At 38.6% G+C, this 12,435-nt stretch overlaps 1 protein-coding gene across 1 annotated transcript in view; it reads left to right on the top strand.

Annotated features, from left to right (window-relative positions):
- TSPAN9 (tetraspanin 9) overlaps positions 1–12,435 on the top strand; it is a 283,711-nt gene that overhangs the window by 108,988 nt on the left and 162,288 nt on the right. The window contains exon 4 of the mRNA XM_075210193.1: positions 5,800–5,878. The gene's annotated coding sequence lies outside the window, so the exon portion shown is untranslated. The remainder of the gene's footprint in view (positions 1–5,799; positions 5,879–12,435) is intronic.

The raw sequence follows: 12,435 nt of genomic DNA, 5'->3' as shown, positions 1-12,435 counted from the left end.
TATCGCTGTTGTGCGGAGTGTAGGAAGCATAGTAAATCTCAGAGCGGATGCAGGAAAGCAAAAACATAACGTCATAACATCTGATTGTTATTAATTCCCCATTTATTTATTTTTTTTTCCTTCTGACTTCTAGTGGAACTTAAAGAATAGCTCTGGCAAAAACTAATCATTTTATTGTGGGTGGGGTACAAATAGTTAAAATAAAATCCCAAAGCGCACTTGCCTGTTATAATCTGTTCACAAGATCCGCCAGGGTCCTGCGATGGGTCCAACAGTCCCACGCAACCTCCCCTCTGTATTTCCCGTCCTCCCATTGATTGGCTGAGAGCAGTCAGACAGGAGACGTCACCAGTTCTCTGAAGAACAAAACATAACAATGACTCGCAGCTGAGTTACATGATTGCACATTACAAGAATGTGGAGTTTTACTCCCTAGCTAGACAGATTGATGTTTTAGTAGCCTAAGATCTGTGCATTTGGCAGAATTTCCATTGTATGAAGTGTCTGATCTGCAGCCACCTCAGTGGCTGTAATTATTCAATAAGTAACTTTCATACAGGTTCTGGGGGCTTAACTACTGAGGTGTCCTATGGGGAAGGTCTGTTCTTTATAACTGTCCAGGGTCCACAGAATGGAAATGAAGGTTTGCAGTAATTCCAATAAAATAGTTTGAACACTTATGTCTCCAGGGGTCAGGGAGCATAGGGACCTGCCAAGCTTCGGCCAAGGAGAGACTGAGTACCCTAGCCTGGGGGGAAACGAGTGAGGGGTAGAGGTTCTTTTACTTTAGGAATGGATCCAAGGAATCAAAGGTCACTTGAAGCACAAACCTCGGGCTTCAATAACATAATTGATTTAGCCGCACAGTGGCCTATTCATCTATTTTATTAGGGTAATTGTCAATTTTACATCAAACTGTGTGTCACGGTCGTCTGAATTTCTTGATCCGATTCGGGACCCTTGGGACTAGCTGGAGCAGGAGTGAAACAGAACTTAGCAGCCTGGATGAACTTCTTGCTCATGTTCTTGCTGATTGTAGAATATAGCAGGGGAATTAGCAGTCTGGAAATGTAGACAGGAACACTGCACTTGTAATGCAGACAGGAACACTGCACTTGTAATGCAGTCAGGAACACTGCACTTGTAATGCAGTCAGGCACACTGGAGCCAAGACCTATCCTCTAGAGAGAAGTGTGTTGTTCTGGCAATGAACAGATCACAGCAGCAGGTTTAAATAGGGTGTCCCAAACAACTATTGGCTGATCAGTTCATGTGATCACAGCTGCAGACTTTGGTTGGTCTGGAATGATCACCTGACTGCATCCAATATGGCCGCGCCCATGCAGCAGAACAAACAGTATGTGTTTGTTTACAAACGGAGGTGTGGAGGATGGGAATGCTGCAGACGGCCAGAAGGGACCCAGGTAGCCGTGATATGACAGCGGCGGATGAGGTAAGTGCGGCTAAGATCCCGATTTGTGACACTGCGCATTGAAACACTTCAAAAACTACTTTATACACTTATACTTGCCAACATTTGGTGGGGGGGGGGGCAGTTTTAGGAAGACTTTCCCACTTTGTAAATGCTACTTCTAGCATATGTGATGCACTTTATGTGGGCGTAGATCACTATCATCCCCAACATATCACCATTTCACTAGATCATCACAGTCATCATCGTTTATTTGTAAAGCTCCATACGGTCAAAATGACACATCCTACAAAATACAAATCACACATAAAAACACAACAAGTACGTATGAGATTGAGAGGACAGAGAGGGTCCTGCTCATGACAGCGTACAGTCTAGAGACCATAAAACTATTTCTTTCTAACTAATTAAGCACATACAATATAAAGAACTGGTACTGTGCAGGAATATATACAAGAATGTGATAGGCTTAGTTTATTTTTTCTTTATGATTTAAGGTTGTATGGGAGTACCGGTATACCTTAGGGTTTCATGACTCTATCATGCTCCATTCACATCAACCTCCAGAGGGGTCTCTATTTGGATAAGTAAATAATTGTTATCACTGTTGTCCTTACCGTCACAGGGAAGTTTTCAAACAAGCCGGCCATGAAATGACTCATGTTATGAAGCCTTTAGTATCGATGTGATAGAGAGAGATAGACCAATGCTTTCTTAGACCTATGATCCTAAAGTCAGAATGGAAGAAAAGCTGTAAAAAGTGTAAAACCCACCAACATGGATATTCTAACAGCTATTTAGAATCTACTAAACATAAAATATATGTCCAATTTGTGTTGTACATTTCTAAAATAATGCAAAGTAAAACTGTGCTGAAAGTGAATTGGTAGCAGTGCCCTACATTTATTAATTAAAAAACTGTTCTGACACTAAATTTCAGAAAACTGAACATTCTGCTTTGTAGTATCACAGTTATTAATAGAGTGCATGCATGTTTGGTCAGATATACCCAATATTTAGGCTTTGAAATGACTGAGTAAAATCAAGTGGCAACAACTTTTCTGTTAAAGAGGACATTGTCAGTGGCTACAGGCTATTGGAATCTTGGGGCTAGATTTACTAAACTGTGGGTTTGAAAAAGTGGAGATGTTGCCTATAGCAACCAATCAGATTATAACTGTCATTTTGTAGAATGTACTAAATAAATGAAAGCTAGAATCCGATTGGTTGCTATAGGCAACATCTCTACCTTTTCAAACCCGCAGTTTAGTAAATACACCCCTTGGTCTTAACAAAAGAGGACCTGTCCCAGAGATGTCATTGATAATATGCAAAATAAGAATGGCTGTCTCCTCTAGAACCATTCCCATAGCTCATCCATTCCCCTTACAGCCTCGTCCACAACGTGAGGGCGGGGTGTGAGCGTGTGGACCAATCACAAGTCGCAATCAATTTATCGCGTCCTCTTTTAATGAGCAATGAGGTTTGGTATACAGTCAACTGTGTCTGCTCTGAAGGTTAATAAAAGATACATATTTATATTTGTGTGTGTTAAATAAAACAAGCATTGGGTTACAGCTCTGTGCGTTTCAACAGCTCAGCTTTGCTAATTTGTATCAATATTATTCCTGTACAAATCATGTTTACTTTGTGTCTGTTTCTCTCTCGCTTACCGCTTCATAGACAACTGATCCCCTAGGCCTGTCTTTCACTAAATGTAAAATGTTCAATGAAATGAAACTTCAACTACTGCTCTCCCAGGGAACGCTTGTTGACCCAGCCCTGCAATTGTTTGCAGTAACTGCTTTCTCTCCACTAAATACAACAGCAGCCCTTATTAAATCCAATTGTAATAGCTTCCCACTATGTTCTGTATTGCGGTGCTTTCAAGTGTGTATTTGTATTTGTCAGGTTTAGAGTGTTTGATTGTTACAACTTCTGGTCCTCTTGAACTCTCAATGCATTACCCAATAAAATCACATTGTGTAGACATGAAATATTGCTGTTTAAAGGGATTTTCCACAGTGGATTGCACCTCTCTATTTATTATATGAGAGTTTATGTCCTGCACTCAAACCTAGGGCCCGTCCATTATGTCAACATTCTCTGGGAGCAGAACCACACTGTGCAGGTGAAGTAGGAAGAGTGAATGGAGACTAGGGGGTATATTTACTAAACTGCAAGTTTGAAAAAGTGGAGATGTTGCCTATAGCAACCAACCAGATTCAAGCTGTCATTTTGTAGAATGTACTAAATAAATGACAGCTAGAATCTGATTGGTTGCTATAGGCAACATCTCCACTTTTTCAAACCCGCAGTTTAGTACATATATCCCTCCAGTCTCTTTCAAGAGAGCCGAATAAAAGATCTCAGCTTTACAGCGGCTGCTTTCGTATATAGAGCACAGTCCATCTCCTAGCAGCGGCAGGGGGGCCCTGAATCCTATTATTTGCTATATTTGGCGGGTGGGCAGGTCATGTAGAGAAATGATTGTAAAAAGTAGTCAAACCCTGTAATATTCTGGAGTGAGGGACAGTCTCTTGATAAGATGTAGTTGATTCCAAGGAAAAAAACGGGTCCTGATAATGTATTTTGTACCTCTTATTCAAGTTAAAAATAACTGTATTTATCACTCAGTGATTGTATTGCCAGTATAATTATTAACCTAGATATTGTGTTTACACCCGATAAGAAGGTGAGGAACTCTATGTAGGACTCAGGAGAGGTAGAGAACAAACCATATAGTTGTTATAATTTCTTAGGGGGGGGGAAAATCAATATTGTGACACTTAATGAAACATATTGTAAATGGCTCAAATCGATCACCAGAAAAACATAATAATGTTGCTTATATAAAAACATTGTATGCCGTAATAAGTAACAGCAAAGTAGAATAGAGATTTGTGTCATTGCTGAAAAGCTAAAGATCATATATCACTGACAAGGTCATGCAGCGTGTCAATGAATCTCACAGGTTGTATTGCAGCCATACATTATCACTCCAAAGAACAGCTGTCCAGCTGCTGCTTAAAGGACCACTAAACTACTAATAACCCTGGCAAATACACACGTTTCCATACCTTGACAGAACTTGAGATAATTGACATTTGCTATACCGCTGAGTGCAAGTTGTTGTCCTTTATTAGCAGGCATCTTACACACAAGGGGTAGATGATGTTGCCCATAGCAACCAATCAGATTTTAGTTATCATTTTCTAGAATGTACTAGATAAGTGATAGCTAGAATCTGATTGGTTGTTATGGGCAACACCTCCACTTTTCATTTTTAGAAGGTTTGATATCTACCCCTAAGTGTCTTTAAGAGGTTGTGTGCCATGGTGTTCAATGTGATTACTATCAGGAAGTCTGTTGTGCATAGGAAAAGTCTTCCCCACAATTGTTATTTGGTCTTTCAAATATTTTATTTTTAAGAAGCCTTTAAAACTCATTCTCTATATTATCACACACACACACACACATTTTACATGGGTAATTTCAGGGTACAAACAGCCACCAGTCAGCTGGATACTATATATTTGAGTGTAGGTTACAGACAGCAAAATGGCAATTGTTAGGAGGGCGCTCGAGCAGTTATTTTGTCCTGATCACTTTGCACGAGCATCAGTATATAAGTTTCCTTACATTGCAGTAAAATTAGTGTAATTGAACTTTTATCCAACAGTAAAAGAACATACCTGGCCACACCCCCAATTCTCCTTGGCCACTCCTCCAATATTCACACATCCAGCCCCCTGACTTGTTCAACTGCAAACCTAATCCACCGTTTCAAACCAGAGGACTGTGTTGCAAAAATTGGGACTGCTTTGGATATATCTCTATTGGAAGGGAATAGGTTCTCAGCATGAGATACTGTGTTAGAAACTCTTGGGGCTAGATTTACTAACTATTATTAGGGCAAAACTGCATCTTATATAGCAGAATATTTGGGGCTAGGTTTACTAAACTGCGGGTTTGCAAAAGTGGAGATGTTGCCTATAGCAACCAATCAGATTCTAGCTTTCATTTATTTAGTACTTTCTACAAAATGACAGCTAGAATCTGAATGGTTGCTATAGGCAACATCCCCACTTTTTCAAACCCGCAGCTTAGTAAATCTAGCCCTTGGTGTACCAGTCCAAGGACTTGGCAATAGATATATTTCTTGTATGACAGCATTATTTTGAACCTGCATTACTATTTATCGGCTAAATGCCAAACGCTCTTTTCAGAAAGCAAAATGTATACCTACTTTCATTTCTGACGCTCAGGCAATTTTTCTTCTATCTCTCGCTAAATAATAGAATACTTGGCTTTTGTTCTGTGACCTCCTTTTTTTATACACATTTTGTTTTAATCTTCTTTTGCAGGGCTCCCCGTGCTTGCACATCTAGGCAGACTCCGGGATTGATTAATTTGTAACATCTGGATATCCAATTATAGAAGCAGGTGAGTTTTAACAGCAAACAGAAGGTCATAGAAAAGTCTTTGTTAAGAGGGATCATTGGAGAAAGATAATTTAATAGAGCAAAATAGATTTTTTTTCTCCTGTTTCAAAAAATATTAATTATCAGAAGAAAGCTGTACATAAAGTAGAAGGCTGTTCGCATGTGAAAAGCTAACACCGTTTTTAAAAACCTGTTTTTTTTTATACTCATGGGGGTTGGGAGGGAAAATAAGAATTAGTGTACAGAAGCCTGACTGGTCCTAAATACTGAGATATACTCCAAATATAAGTTATGATAAGTTCATGCAAACTTGACAATCCTGCTCCACTTTACAGTTGTGTCCAAAATACCAGATAAAGCTTTTACATTTAATCATTTACGAAATATCTTGGTATATTTTATACCAGAAATTCACCCCTGTGGAAACGATGTAATTGAAGCTTGCAAAGTATTATATTAAAAATGAAGTTTTTGTGACTTGAATTTGGTCTCATTTCCATTCAGTTGGGCTTGCAGAAAAGATTTATAAGCTGCTAATTGATCTTTCAAATTGTAAAGATTTTTTTGTGAATTCAAGACAAATGAATGGGTCATTTGCAGTCAGCGGAGATCCTGCATTTCTTTCTGGTGTCTCTAACGCTTGTTAAACACAGGGCAGCACAGTGGCCTAGTGGTTAGCACTTCTGCCTCACAGCACTGGGGTCATGAGTTCGATTCCCAACCATGGCCTTATCTGTGTGGAGTTTGTTTGTGTGGGTTTTCTCCGGGTGCTCCGGTTTCCTCCCACACTCCAAAAACATACTAGTAGGTTAATTGGCTGCTATCAAATTGACCCTAGTCTGTGTGTCTGTCAGTGTGTGTGTATGTTAGGGAATTTAGACTGTAAGCCCCAATGTGGCAGGGGTTGATGTGAGTGAGTTCTCTGTACAGCTCTGCGGAATTAGTGGCGCTATATAAATAAATGATGATGATGCTACCTGGTGATTGGGCCACTTGTGTAAAAGACCAAATTGCACCAATTCAGATTTTCAGGAGCCCAGGCTCAATGACCGGTTGCAAATTCCACTTCCGATTGACTGATGAATTTGTATGCACGTGGGTGGTGGTCATTCAGAATGGTCATCTGGTCAATCACACCTTGCGATGACTGGACAGGTTAGTTGAAAATGGCCAAACTGCTTGAAGAAATCTGCACATGTGCGGTCAGCCTAAAGTCAATAAGGCTTTAATAAATTAAGTTCTCGCCTTAATAAAATCCTCTGATATGTAGTTATATCGCAGCTTCCATCTAGACCCAAGAGGCAGGTGCAAATAACTGATGAGAACGTTCCCCAGCACTAGAGAACCGCTTGTGATTGCACTTCTGACGCTGGTTGGAGCTTCTTCAATACTCTGCCATATCATATATTATGCTTTTGTGCTTGTGTTCAAGACTTTTTTTCTCATACAGAAGTCAGGTAGTTGTTTCTGCTATATTACAGAGGTCTTGGCAGTTTTATTGATGCCTAATAGTGAATGCATTTGTTGCAAATAAAATAAATGGTTAAAAACATGGTTACAAGTGGGGCGTAAGTGTATTTGAGGTGTGTCCTGGTGCACACCAGGTGTATATGCTGCTCTTACGATAGTGGCTGCTTTGCAGGTGGTCACAATTTGCAGATTTATTGATGGCCCCAAACTGCGCCTGCGATTTGGGGATTAGCTGCGGTCAACTGTGCATCAGTCCCACTGTGTTTATCAGATGGCTCACAGGAACAGGTACAGGTATTGGGTAGGATAGGTCTATGCATACGTCTTCACCCTCCTCTTTACGCCAGCTGTCAGTCATCTTGTATAGTCACACCATAGCTGCAAGTGGAAGCACATTTATTTATGTGTCAGTGTATGAGGAAAACTGTGATAAAGTGATGGAGGAGAGTTGAGATCCCGTTTCTGACGCCTGCGGTGAAGTTCTCACCTTGCTGAGCTAATGAGTGAATAACATATGGAATGGAAATTAAATATCCTGTACTGCTTGTCGCCCAATACAGCAGGCCTGGAAAGCCTATGGCTCTCCGGGGCTTGTGAAACTACAAGTCCCAGCATACCCTGCCGGCTATCAGCTGCAAATGCATGCTGGGGCTTGTAGTCTTACAACACCTGGAGAGTCACAGACCTTCCAGGCCTACAATACTGTCTTAATATTAGCCACAATAATGTCAAGTGTGTATTCTAATTATGGTATTAGACATAGTTTGACCTGTATGTAACCACCCTGTCCATTAGGGGGGTATTCAATTGTCAGCGAATTGTTTTTTTTTCCCTGCAGCATTAAAAAAAAAATCTCCCGTGGGTTTTTGACGGCAATATCGACCATTTTGAGTTAGCGCAGCGCAAAAACTCGTGCAATTCAATTGAAAAATAGGGAACGCTGCCCCCGCGCGTTAAAAATTGTGTTTGCGAGTTTTTAGGCGAGTGAAGGGGAGTTTTAACGTGGTCATGTATAACACAAAAAAAAGGTTTCGCATACATTTCCATACATTAGATTGCATTACACATTGATAATATCTACATTACAGTACTTTCTTTAGCATATTTTTTAATTTAACTATTTTTTACCATACAATCATCTATACCATGTCAAAACACATTACTACATTCATATTTGTACCAAAAACATACATAAGTATAATTAATTAGTGATTTTATTTAAAAAAAAAAAATTATGTTTATTTTATTTCATTCTTTTTTCACAAGAAAATCAACTTACACAAGTTAGGCATTAGTGATAAACATAAGTTTAACTTTTTTTTCCACATTATTACATGATTTCAAATACTTTTCAGAGGTTTTTCATTTTTATCACACCCCAAAGAGGTGCGAGATAAAACAGCATATTTGCCTGTTTTACCCACCGCGTTAATAAACAATTAAATAGGTTTTAACGCGGCTGCCTCTCGCACACTCTATACCTCCAATAGACCTTTTACTGGAGCGCGAGAGGACCGTTTCATGAAAAAAAACTGAGCGTTAAAAATGGAATTGAATCGTGGGTAAAGTTAACCCGCTCGAAAATGATAAAAAAACAGCGTTAAAATTACTTAACGTGGTTAAAAAAAACAACTCGCTGACAATTGAATACCCCCCTTACTGTCTTATAGATTATTGAAAAATGGTTGAGTTTTACTTTTTTATTTTTATTTTTCTTGCAACTTTTCCCGCTCCAGAAATCTAAGTTCATAAAATTCTTTACTACATCCATTCGATTCTCCTGCCGGTGTTGCTTTTTTCAGTATTCAGTTTTAATTTTCTTTTCTTTTGAGAAATGTTTACATTATAAAAGGAATTAATATTGTTTCCTTATCAAAGATTTCTTTAAACTGTGTTGTGAAAAAAAATGAAAAAGACTTTGTCTGAAAGTGTGCTGGAGTCTAACCGTATTTTACTTGTTCAGTAGTTCAAGTTTTGATTTATAGATTGTATCAGAGGCTCACAAATCATATTTTACTTGGTGTAGAATCTAGAAATCTCTTATGTTGCTCACAGTAATGTAATAAGCATTTCACTACATACATTTCATCTCTTAGAAGGGTTTATAGAATTACATTTTATTTTAGCAGCAGAATTTCTTACTTGTCACAAATGCAAAAGTATTCCTTAATAATAATAGTTTCTTTGAAGGGTAGCACCACACACACATTATTATTACTGGTTTAAATCACTATGCTAGATATTACTAAATTAATAATATTAGTCATGATACTTGAAATAGGACTCCTGCCTGAAATTGCCTCTTGAAAACTGAGGAACACACTGCTATTTAATAGATTTTTGAATTATCTTTAGCAGCAACTGTAAACACAAAAACAGTCTGTGCAGTCCACAGTTTGTTTCAATGGTTATTTCAATGGTTAGGTATGTTTCTACAGAAGGTCAGTTACACGCAGTCCCGGCACCAGTGTGAATTTGCCTGTTTTCAACAGGCAAATTCATGCTGTAGTTCTGTTCCAAGTATTAGGAGATATTTCAGTACATTATAGTACCTATAAGGAATTTTGAGTGGTGATGCCCTTTAATAGCAACGCTAAACTTGATAGTTTTCAGACGTGTGGCTGAGTTTTGGATTCCTTGCTGCGGGAATATCATCATCATCATCATCACCATTTATTTATATAGCGCCACTGATTCCGCAGCGCTGTACAGAGAACTCACTCACATCAGTCCCTGCCCCATTGGGGCTTACAGTCTAAATTGAGATTGGTCTAGGTTTGGGGGTGATTGTTAAATAATGGGATAAGTCTTTCTCTCTCTCTCTCTATTTCTCTCTCTCTCTCTTTCTTTTTCTCTCTCTTTCATTCTCTCTCTCTTTCTTTTTCTCTCTCTCTTTTTTTCTCTTTCTTTTTCTGTCTCTTTCACTCTTTCTTTCCCTCTCTTTCTTTTTCTCTCTTTCTTTTTCTCTCTCTTTCACTCTCTCTTTCTTTTTCTCTCTTTCTTTCTCTCTCTCTCTTTCTTTCTTTCTCTCTCTCTTTTTCTCTCTTTCTTTTTCTCTCTTTCTCTTTCTTTTTCTCTCTTTCTCTTTCTCTCTCTCTTTCTCTTTCTCTCTCTTTCTTTTTCTCTCTCTTTCATTCTTTCTCTCTCTCTTTTTTTCTCTTTATTTTTCTCTCTTTCACTCTCTTTCTCTCTCTCTTTTTCTCTCTCTCTCTTTCTCTTTCTCTCACTCTCTTTCTTTCTCTCTTTCAATCTCTTTCTTTTTCTCTCTTTCACTCTCTCTTTCTTTCTCTCTCTCTCTCTCTCTCTCTCTTTCTCTCTCTCTTTCTCTCTCTCTCTCTCTCTCTCTCTCTCTCTCTCTCTCTCTCTCTCTCTTTCTCTATCGTAATTTACTAAGTCTCAAACCTTGGCTAGATATTGTGTACTTAATCGCAGCTTTTCACATTTGGGGAAAACACAAACTTCAAATCCTTCTTTTTTAAATCTTTGACCATGAAAGTTGTATATAAATATACAGCAATGACAGTTTTTCTGGCACTCAGCCTGCAGGCACGTTCCCGGATTAAAATGAATAATTACCAAACAATTGTGCCGAGATCAGATGGTTTAGAGAATTGGGGGGGATGATTATCTCGCCAGCAGCTAAATCTACAACCAGCTTTAAGTGCTGAGTTGTTAAAAAGCGCTATTGTGAATTTATATGAGATTTAAATGAGAGACGCTCCGCAACAGAGATATGAAAGAATATGATTACACTGGCGTTTATAGGCCTATGTATCAAAATGTTCAGCTTACAACGGCCCAATAGAGATTTATTGCAGGAATATCACGGCTTTCATTTCAATGATATTGTTTTGTAGTTGTTCTCATTTGAAAATGTCATATTGTATTTTACTAAGCACATAATTTATCTTTTAGCCATAAACCTATTGAAACTATACCGCTGTGAGCGCTATGTTTTATGTATAAGATTAGTTGTTTTGAGCAGTGGGAGCGATGTATTAAAAAGCACCTGACGCTTACACATAGCTGTGGCAGCCATTTTGTTGGAGGAACCAGTTTTCATGATCATGCAGCCTATTAATTCACTAGGGACCGAGGGGTGACCTCACTGAGGCAATTCCTGACCAATATTATGAAGCATGACCAATATTCATGAGGCACATAAGTGGCTGTCAGGTGTTAAAGAGGGCCCGTCACCCAGAAACTGTGGAGGAAGCCATTTTGTGGGCTGTACCAATATTTTATCTATCAATGTAGTAAGAACTAGTATTACCACTAAGGGGTATATTTACTAAACTGCGGGTTTGAAAAAGTGTAGATGTTGCCTATAGCAACCAATCAGAATCTAGCTGTCACTTTGTAGAATATACTAATTAAATGATAACTAGAATCTGATTGGTTGCTATAGGCAACATTTCCACTTTTCCAAACCTGCAGTTTAGTAAATATATCCCTGAACGTTTTGCTGCATCCTTATGACCAATGGTTCTGAAGAGCTTCTGTCTCATGAATAAGGGATTAACACACAACATGGCTGTGTTTACTGTATGTAAATGATAGATGTGTTTTAATCATAAAAATCTTTTGTCACAATAATATCAGAAGTAATTTTCTTGTTTAAAATCCACATAAAATGGGGAAAGTGCTTTCTTTTATGATAACATTAGCTCTGGAAATATCTCCCAACAACTCTTTCGGGGACCTACATTCTATCTAGTTTTTAAAATTAAATAAAAATAATAACGTTTGACAGTTGACCATAATCTGTGGTAAGTAGCGCCTGGGTAGTTGTCGCCATAAACTGATTCATTCACCAAGAACATTATTATAACTACAAACAAAAACGCCTCCCACTAATATTAACAAATATTTAAGAATGAAATTGAATACGGCAGTCATGTTTGAAGAAGCTTGCTCTTAGGCATATTGACAGACGCCAGTAATACAGTGTTTCACATGTTGTAGCGGCCAATGTTTGCTCTTGTGGTGTTAATGGAGAATGTGGATAAATAGAATAGGCTGCTCTGCCCGCAGTTGCAAGTGTGTACGGGGTCATTAGAACCAATAGGTTCCATCCCATACCAGCTT

Source organism: Mixophyes fleayi, chromosome 4 (assembly GCF_038048845.1).
Source record: "Mixophyes fleayi isolate aMixFle1 chromosome 4, aMixFle1.hap1, whole genome shotgun sequence".
NCBI lineage: Eukaryota > Metazoa > Chordata > Amphibia > Anura > Limnodynastidae > Mixophyes > Mixophyes fleayi.
Note: the sequence above shows the minus strand (reverse complement) of the source record. Positions and strands in the feature narration are given on the sequence as shown.